The sequence below is a fragment of the Poeciliopsis prolifica genome, unplaced genomic scaffold (genome assembly GCF_027474105.1).
Source record: "Poeciliopsis prolifica strain line A6 unplaced genomic scaffold, Auburn_PproV2 SCAFFOLD001, whole genome shotgun sequence".
Classification (NCBI taxonomy): Eukaryota; Metazoa; Chordata; class Actinopteri; order Cyprinodontiformes; family Poeciliidae; genus Poeciliopsis; species Poeciliopsis prolifica.
The window spans coordinates 2212831-2222569 of record NW_026562376.1 but is presented as its reverse complement, the minus strand read 5'-3'; the positions used below and the strand labels follow the sequence as shown (position 1 = coordinate 2222569).

The 9739-nt window shown below is 38.8% G+C and overlaps 1 long non-coding RNA gene across 1 annotated transcript; it reads right to left on the bottom strand.

Annotated features, from left to right (window-relative positions):
- Nucleotides 1-8871: 8871 nt before the first annotated feature.
- Nucleotides 8872-9481, bottom strand: LOC129358795 (uncharacterized). The gene is made up of 3 exons (XR_008605837.1): nt 9404-9481; nt 9199-9290; nt 8872-8983 (listed from the first exon to the last, which is right to left on the bottom strand). It is a non-coding gene; the product is annotated as an uncharacterized LOC129358795 (long non-coding RNA).
- Between the last annotated feature and the right edge of the window lie 258 nt (nt 9482-9739).

Here is a 9739-nt window from a genome sequence, read left to right as displayed (position 1 = left end):
AGCCTGAAGGAATCACGTTCATCTGTTTAAATAGTTACAGCTTTTGATGTCCAGTCTTCAAACGGTCCTGGAAAATTTACATGTTTTGGTCCAAAACATGTTGAGTCCAATAATGAACTGCAGACTGAGATGTTTTGCTTTTATTCTTTGCAAAATTCAGCTTAAAATTTTCATCCAATTTTTAAGTCTTGTTACAAAATCTCAGTTTGATTTAGGTGCAGACTTTGACTAGTCCATTCTGACACACTGATGTGCTTTGGGCTAAACCACCCCATTGTCTCTCTGGATGAATGTTTGAAGACTTTTCAAAGATTTACTGAAAACATTTTCCTGCATTTAGTTTATTCATCTTGACAAGCTTCCTGGTAACTGCTGGGCATTAAATTGTCCCAGAAGTTATTGCAATAAACAATAGTATTGTTGTTTTGAGACCATTTTCAAGTAATATGATGATAATTGCACAATAATGAAAGAACATATTTTCAAAGATCAGTAAACTTTAAATTATGATGAACATTTATCACTGCAACTGGAAAACATTTTAAATATCCAAAATAAAAGTAAAACAACAAATAAAATGAATTGAATCTGTGAACAAAATGTTCCTTCAAAAAATGGGCTGTTTGAGACCAAAGCACTAAACTGAAGACTATTTAGTAGAAAGACAAATAGAAAAGAGTAAAGCAAATAAATAAATCATGCAAGTGGAAATTTATTTACAATACTATTAAATGATTTATTGTTTATTATGACAATCTAAAAGTACTCAGTCTCACCAATTCTGGGGGAGAAAAAATACACAGATCAGGCTAAACAATATGGCCGCCCTGCTAATGATGTTTTGGCTCCTTTTGGTTATCAAAGCAGCCCTGACCGGGCGTACCGGACCGCCGAGCGTCTGCTGTGGTATCTGCCATGTTTGTCCAGAACGTCCCACTGATGCTCGATTGGACCAAGATCGTAAGAGTTTGGAGGCAGAGCCAACATCTCAAATTCATTGTTCTTTTTTCTTAAACCATTCCTAAAGTGGTAAAATAAAAAATTATCCTGAAAGAGACCAGAGTTCCCAGAGCAAACCAACTTTTTTTTTTAGCAACCTATTTGGATAAAATTCTCCTGCTCTGAATCGTTCCAGCCACTGAGGTTCAAGTGAGAATCTCAGCTATTTATTTCATTTCCAGCCAAGCATAAATATTAATTGTTTCATCTGTGCAACAGTCAAATCTCCTGCATGTTGTTCATTACTGTCAGGGAGCTGTCTTCATTACAGACGTCCTCTTACTGTACACTCGCGTGTGTGAGCACTCGGCGGGGGGTTTATCTCTGACGATCACTCATACTTCTACATGTCTGTTCCTCTGAGTCAAATTATCGCTCGTCTGGCCCGATCAATCAGGAGAATCCATTGTGGCTCGCTGAAAAAACCCCAATGAGCTCCATCAATAATGGAGCATGCTCTCGCCGTCTACGGCTATTCCCTTAATGAAACAATATCTTGGTGAAATTTTGCTCTGGGAAAGGAAAAACCGGATGAACCTGCAGCCGTTTAGTCTCTCTGTAAAGATTTCTGCTGTTTTCTTGTTGATTTTTAATGGTAATCGAACCTTTCATCAAATACATTTAAAATCAGACAACAATGAAGTATAAAAGGTAGTTTTCAGAATTGATTTTTTTTTAAATCTGATTTTGATTTTACAAGGTGGCCTGGTTTACAACCTCAAATCGATCTGCATGCGTAGAAGAATGTAGACATCACACAGCAGCGTTCATTATTTACAGACGTAATAATAAACGCTGCCGCTATGAACTACTCAAAACATGTTCATTACATTTTCTGTACAAAATCATTTTTAGATAATGAGATTTCATCTCCTCAGTTATTCCTATTTTTAGCTTTTATTTTGTCATTTTATGCAAATGAGCTGCTGTTAGGTATGCCCCCAGCTCAATGTTTGGACTTTCTACATGTCAAAATTAATTCAAATTGATGCGTAATTTTATATCTCTGACCCTTAATCAGACACAGTAGCAGAAAAACAACTGTTGAGATGCAATAAGTAGTTTCTGGATGGTAAGTCAATAACAAAATGTGTCTTTTCCAGCATATGGCAGTAAAACCAGCTGCTCATCTCTGCTTGGGTTGCTAGGTTATGGGATATTCCCACCAATTGTGACATCTGGAGGTTTTCCAGATACAAATAAAACTTATTGCCTGAAAAAGGTTTACTATTAAAATCAGGCACCAAAAAAAAAAGAGTAGAGACACAAATGGAAGTACAAAAATGTGTAAAAAGTGAACTTTACATGAAAGTTTTCCTTTAAATAGGCCGTTCTGCGAATCAGAGAGACAAGACTTTTTTTTTTTTTAATTAGTTGATGCTAACTGTTGTCACCAACCAGTAATTCACATGTAGCCAGGTTGGTTTGGATAACTTTATACCATTAAAAAATCAAATCATCCTTTGAAAACTTGCCTATACTGGGCAAATACGTTTTGACAACCTCAGAGAGATGGAAACATTAGAGAGAGATGAAACAAATGAAAGCTCACATTGATTTGTGTGCTGCTTTTTGTCAATTTGCATACAAGCTAACACCATTAACAAAAGGGCACCGACTGACTCTAATTCCCATCCCCCAAAGATGCAACAAGAGAAATCAACGAGAGGAAATAATGGCCACATTCACTCCTTCAAAACATCACACATGAAAGAATCGCAGTAATGTCCTCCCTCAAGCAGCCTTCATTTCCATTAAGGATACATATTACTCTCTTGTCCCTATTAACCCAGGCCTTTCTGGACGTGCACGCTCGCTAGAGCACCGACAACAACAATGCGGCTGCTTTGTTAGCCCTCCTGTGACTACCATTAACTCTGCGCTAAGATCATTATTTAAACACTGAAAGCATTGCTGACAATTTAGAACGAAGCAGAGCCAAACCTGAAACCTATTCTATAGTCGCAGCTGCGGCGCGTAGTCTGGAATCTGTCGAGGGGCCGGTAAGAGACGCTCCATTGAACCTCCACAAACAACACGAGCCAGAAATGAACCACTGAGGTGGGAGGAAATATGGAATGTTTTTCTTTCTTTCTGAAAGAAGGAAAGCACGGATGATGGAGCACGGAGGTGAGGGAGAAGATGAGAAAGACAACAGAGCGGAGATGCAAACTGGGGAAATGAAAGGCTAAGTTTTTGCTTGTGATTTATTAAATCATAAATTAAACATAAACACCCAGGAAGCGTGTGCGTCAGTCTGATGCTCGGTGGAAGCAGTACAACGGGCCTCTCTGTCTTTATGGCAAACCTTTTTAACATAATGCCAGTTTTTATCTGACTGTCCATAATTACATTACAGAGTTTGACAAGACACAACTACATTTGGACAATCCAGAATGATAATTTAAGATATCTGCATTCACATTCTGAATAGTAATAATAATAATTCACAGTATCTTCGATTACATGTTGATGGTTTAAAATATATTTCAAGATATCTCAAATTAAGCCACAGGGTTCATAATTTGAAGAGTCACGTATTTGTAACTACAATTTACGATATCTCGGATGTATTTATGAATAGTCAAAATCAATTGCATTGTTCCAACAGTTGAAACAGAATTTTGGGTTTACAGCAAAAAATTCTCAGAAAAAATATACAAATATACAAAGAGCGCAATAGCATGGAATATAAGAGCAAAAAACGTCAACAACTTGAACGTTCCTATTTATTCTCTTCCAACCAATACAATGTACTTAAAAGTGCTACTGTCATCCCATAAACAAATTGAAAATGGATTATTTTCAAATCTTTTTTTTTCTGTTTTTCATTGTTTTATTGAAATTTCAAAATGCTATGTAAATCTGTGAAGTTTTAACTAAATAAGACACTAATTAAAAATTCATATTTTAGACATTTTTGTACTGTCCAGATCTCAACTGATTCTAAAACAGCCCAAATGCTTAAAAAAAAAACAAAAAAACACCCGGTCTAATTTTGGCAATAAGTTTATGTTTTTTGGTGTCTGGAAAATGAGGCGTTTCAAAAACTTCCAGGATGTAACATGACAAGTCTGCAGGCACTAACCTGTTCAGTGATAGGTCACCTTTCCAGATATCACTAATTTAGGCATGATTTGCTTTCAGGATGTCTGCAATTTAATTTGCACCAGTAAAATCTATTTAACTACGATTTTATGTTAAAACGGCTTGCCGTACAGCCTTCTTTTAGTTACACAAAGGATGCCTGTGACGCTGGTGTGAATCTATAACCTGTCCCCTCGCTGTGACTCACAGATCCATCCGTCCCCCCGACCTGTGGGGTGCTCTTTCACACACACACACACACACACACACACACACACACACACACACACACACACACACACACACACACACACACACACACACACACACACACACACACAGGTGGAAGACTGTGCATCCCCTCCCCACTGCGCACACCATCCACCCCAAGAACAACAGCGATATTTACAGCCTTGTCCCCAGGAGGCCAGGTTTCTTGTCATGAAGGCGGCGTTCTCTGAGCACACAGAACCGTAGGTGACTTCAACGATCGTGGGCAGGCGGAGGGAGAAAGGACAGCTATTATAGATCCTTACAGGAAGCACTACTCCGGTGTGAAGCCCTCCGTCAATCCTGGAGAAACAATAAGTGAAGCAAGGCCTTTGACGTCATGGTGGTCGTAAAAAACAGAGACAAGGCTGGAAATTAACGGGGGATTCTCTGAGGAGGGCAGAGCATCTTCCTGTTGCTGCAAGACTTCAAGCGTCTCAGTCTCTGATGTTTGGTTTGAGGGTAAAATAAGAAAAATGTTTAGAGAAAAGGATGAATATAGGGAACTAATAATAGTGCGTTTTCTCCCAGGTCACTGTGTTCTCTCATTACACCAGGACCTGCTCATTTACTCAGCATCATCAGGCGTGACTGAATTTACCTGGTATCTATCCATCTGTCTACTAATCTATCCATCTATCTATTCAACATGTTCAAGCTGGAAAAAGCTATTTGCCCATCCATCCAGCTACATATCCACCAGTTTTTCATATATTTATCTATCCTTTATGTTGAATATCTCCAAATTATTCAGCCAGAAGAAACTATTTATCCATTTATCCATCCATCACATTGAATATTTCCTATGGCTAGCCATTTAGGATCTTAAAAAAAACTAGCATTTTTATCAATCTATCATCAGTCCATTGAGTTGAATGTCTCCTAGTTAGCCAGATAGCTGGCAGCTGAACAGAAACTAGTGTTTTTTTTATTATCTGTTTATCCATCCTTCTAGCTGAATATCTCCTACAGCCAACTAACATCACATTGTATCATTGGCAAATTTTCCTTTCCCAGAGCAAACCATGATGTTTGAGTTGGAATTAAACTTATTTATTCCTCAAGTTGTTGTATATTTGTAACAGTTACAGCTCCTTCCACATTTGTTGCCAGTCCTGAGACAGATGTGCTCAAGAGCCGTAAAGCAAATGTTTTTCATGGAGACTCATCTTGTCCAGACCTATGACTAACGTAAAAGTCTGCTACTACAGACTAAAATGTGACATGATCGTTCAGATTGCAGACACTTTGAAAACAATCAGATTTATATCTGGTTTAGTTCCACATGTGAAAGTGCCACAAATTAGATTTTTGGGAGGAAAAGATCAGAATTGGGCTGTTTAGACTGAAACGGAGAATGATTGACAGCGCTAAGATCCTCCTCCTCGCTCTGATTGGTTGTTTCTTGTCAGCACTGGGAGAAGGCAGGAAAGGTTGGCTATTTTCAGATTATCTTTCTCACAACATAGTGACAGTTTAAACAAGTATGTAAACATATTTTTATAAAACTTACAGACTGCAGGCAAATATTTGCTCCTCTCTTTGATTTTGAAGAGTGGCTGAGAGAAATGAACATTTATGTTCCAGTGAAATAGGAAGTGATAAATCAGTAAAAAAAGAAAAACTAAACATTTGTGTCATGCAATTGTTAAAAACTACAGTTCATTTAGATATTAAACTTTGACACTAGAAAATAATCTTTCAGGATTTGCCAATTAATATTTACAAGTTTTACAACAACTGCTCCTTTTGGATCCTGGGAAAATGTCTAAAATTGTTTCTTTCCAGAAGAACCCAAACATTTCACACAGAGGTGCTGGAATGCTTAACAGCCTTAACGTTTCACACTGAGGCAAAACGCGACAGCAGCAACTTTTAGAAGCAGTTTCCTTCCAGCTGCCTGGAAAACAGCTGGCAGTGCAGCCAAAACTCAGCTGTATGTCAGCGGTGCAGACGAAAATAACAAACTCTTGTAATACCTCCACATATTGTGTTATTAATGAACCGGTTCATTCGACAATAAATAGGAAATATTCTAATAAACATTTGTTTTATAAGACCTGCAGAAGTGTGGTCAGTCTGCATGCATGAAATTCCTTTATGTAATCAATAACATACAGGGGATCTATGTTTGTAAATATGATTATGATTAAGTCAGTTTCTCACCTACGACTTACCTCACTGCGTGTCACTGGTGTGTATGTAGTTGTACCAAACTGTATCGTAAGGACCAGTAAGAAACCACTGTAACCATTGTTCAATCTAACAATGGCAGCACTGAGGAGGCTTTAGGCAAAATGATGCAGAACTAAACATAGTTACACAAAAATATTGCATAAAAATAGAACACTAAATAATATATTTGCAAAAATTTTGATTTGGGTTTAGTTGCACTTTAAGCGACTTCTTGATTCTGCCAGATCTAATCTAGTGAAACTGACGGCAATTAATGACAAACAGTATTATCATTTCAAAACTGCATTTTGTATTTCCTCAGCTTATCTTTGTTTGATCTGAAACATTTTAAGGTGACAAGAAAAGCAAGAGCAGGTAATAAGGCAACGTGGACTGTAAGTCATCTCAGTTTTTGTGTTTATTTCTCTGGTTTTCCGATGGAAACAGGATGTTTATCCTAGTTCTATATCACCAGTTCTCACGCCTGCATTTTTAAAGCAGAGATTTTGACTCAGCCTGGAGGATTACCTGCTGTTCCTGTGGCAAATGGAACAAGACGCAGAGCCTGCAGATATCAGCTCCCAGATTTAGCCCGAGAGGGAGACACCCTGCTTACTTCAGGCCTCAGCGCTGAAGGTTTTCTTTTTGATAAAGCTTACAGTTAAGCTTTTGTAGTGCTACTAGGTCCTTAGAATCTTCCCATGATTCACTGAGAACTGAGAAGTTTTATATGTCATGCATTTATGCAACTTATCCTCAAAAAACAAGTAGATAATAAATAAGGTGCAGGGTTCCTAAACATTTCCCACAATAAAATTCAAGCACTTTTCAGGCATTTTCAGACAGTACAAATGGACTACTGTAATATTTTTGTGGTAGTATTCTGCATCCTATACAAGGTAAATTGAAATACAACTAAATTTTATGTTTTGAAATGTCTGTGTCACACACAACTTATACACCAGAATGATCCGGGAACAAAACCATCCATCCATGCATCCATTTTCTTGCACCCTTGTCTCTAGTGGGGTCGTGAGGTCAGGAGGTGCTGGTGCCTCTCAGGACACCAGTCTGTCGCAGGGCAACACAGATACAGACAGGACACACAACTCTGCACACACACTCACCCCTCGAGAGAGTTTAGAGAGACCAATTAACCTAACCATCATGTTTTTTGGGCCTGTGGGAGGAAGCCGGAGTACCCAGAGAGAACCCACCATGCACAGGGAGAACATGCAAACTCCATGCAGAAAGAAGCCCGGCCGAGAATCAAACCCATGACCTTCTTGCTGGACCCTGAATTGAAACCTAACTTTTGCAATGATTCACTTATAACATGGGAATCTGTCTTGTGGTGGACGAAATAATCTGCTGATAGAATTAGTATTTTTTCATTGAAAGGGATTATTGACTGAAACAAACTACTATATCTGCTGAAAAGTGACTTTTAAGGTAATTTTGTCTTATTTCAAGTGCAAAAAAGATATTTGAACTACTAACTAGCTCAAAAACACCAGATTTTGTTTTTGGAGTGCGTTATACCATTTGACAATTTATATTGTGAATAAAACGTGCAGCAAATATTTAAACTTGCTCTTCACAAAGAGATATTCAGATGTCTAGGTGACATCCGAATACATCACTTTATCAGTGGATGTTTACATTGTATGAAACCTTTAACCCCTGACATGCATCACTTTCAAGAAAAAAAACATCTCTTGAAGTTATGTTCCTTTTTCAAATTGCTTCTGCAGACTGGACAACCGAACTGCACAGCAACGCATCCATTCAGATTTGCAGGCAAATATTTCTGCTAAAGCCTGCTGCTAATTTCAATACTTAACTCAGCTGTGATTTATGGACTTGATTCCCCACAGACGCTGTACACAGCCAAGCCTAATGAAACACGCTGCTTTAGATGGAAACCGGAGAGTCCAGAGAGCCGTGCCATGTGCAAAACGAACATATGGATCGCTGCGCTCCCCTCCAACATTCCTGAACAATCTGGACAGGACATTGAGCATTTTATCACCAGCACTCAGCTGTTAGGCTGCTGAAGCATCCAGCCGCTTGTTTCCAGAGAGATGTGCATTTTATCGGTTCTGGAGGAAAACAGGAAGAGGCTAATTTTACATTTCTACCATAAATTCATGCTATGTAACGTTATCATATTTGGAGGTTTTCTGTTACTGTGGCATCTGTTGGGTTGAAATTCTTGTAGCGGGATCACTTGTGGCTGTCATCAGTCTGAAAGTGCAGCATGCTGCAGGATTTTTAAAAGTTGTGGAAAGCAGGAATCATTTTACATTTATTCAGAAATTAAACCAAAATCTTCACATTCTCAACCACATTATTTCCACGAAGCCGCCATCATTTCATCACGTGTCGAACATTCTCAGAAACGTAGATCCAGTTTTCATGAGTTATTGTAAACAGGATGTTGGTGTCCTTCCTGAAACAGAGACGGGTTCGTTTAGAGGTGTAGATGCTCCAGATTATTTAACACAGGGGTGTACAAACTTTTCATATGGGACAAAATTGTCAAGTCAGAATTACTTCTACCAAAAAAAGAGAAATCTAAAATATTTTAAGATAAAGAAATTATACAATATTTATTTATGTGCTTGACAATAAACTAAGTTTACAGATTCCAACAGATTTTCCCACCTGAGCCGTGGATTTCTGCAGCTCTTCCAGAGTCACCTCTGCCCTCTAGGCTGCGTCTCTGCTGTCAGTCAGAACTCTGGGAAATCTTTCACCTGGACATTAGTCATTTATGTTTCACTTCAGTTACATATTACTTTCATCTGTTTGTATGAAGCATTCAGAATCGACTCAAAATTGAAAATCCTGTCTTCTGAATTCTCCACACCTTCGCTTATTAATGTCTCAGAGAAATAAGAAGGGAAAGCAAAACCCGCTGCAGCCGAGCCACAGGTGCTGCCACGTCTCCCGAGGAGGAATGGAGCGCTGAGGGCCGCGCTGGTCGTCTGAGTTTTGAGGCATTGCATTTCAGACGGCATTCATCATGCTATCAGTTTGTTCTTACAAGGACTCGGAGTGGAAAGATAGGCCATGCTGGCCAAGACGTCTGCTGCCCTGAGCGGGAACTGCTTACCTCTTCATCTATTTTCAGACCGTCGAATGTCTCGACCTGCATGATGCAGACATCAGATGAAACCGTGTTGACTAACAAGAAGCAGTTTCA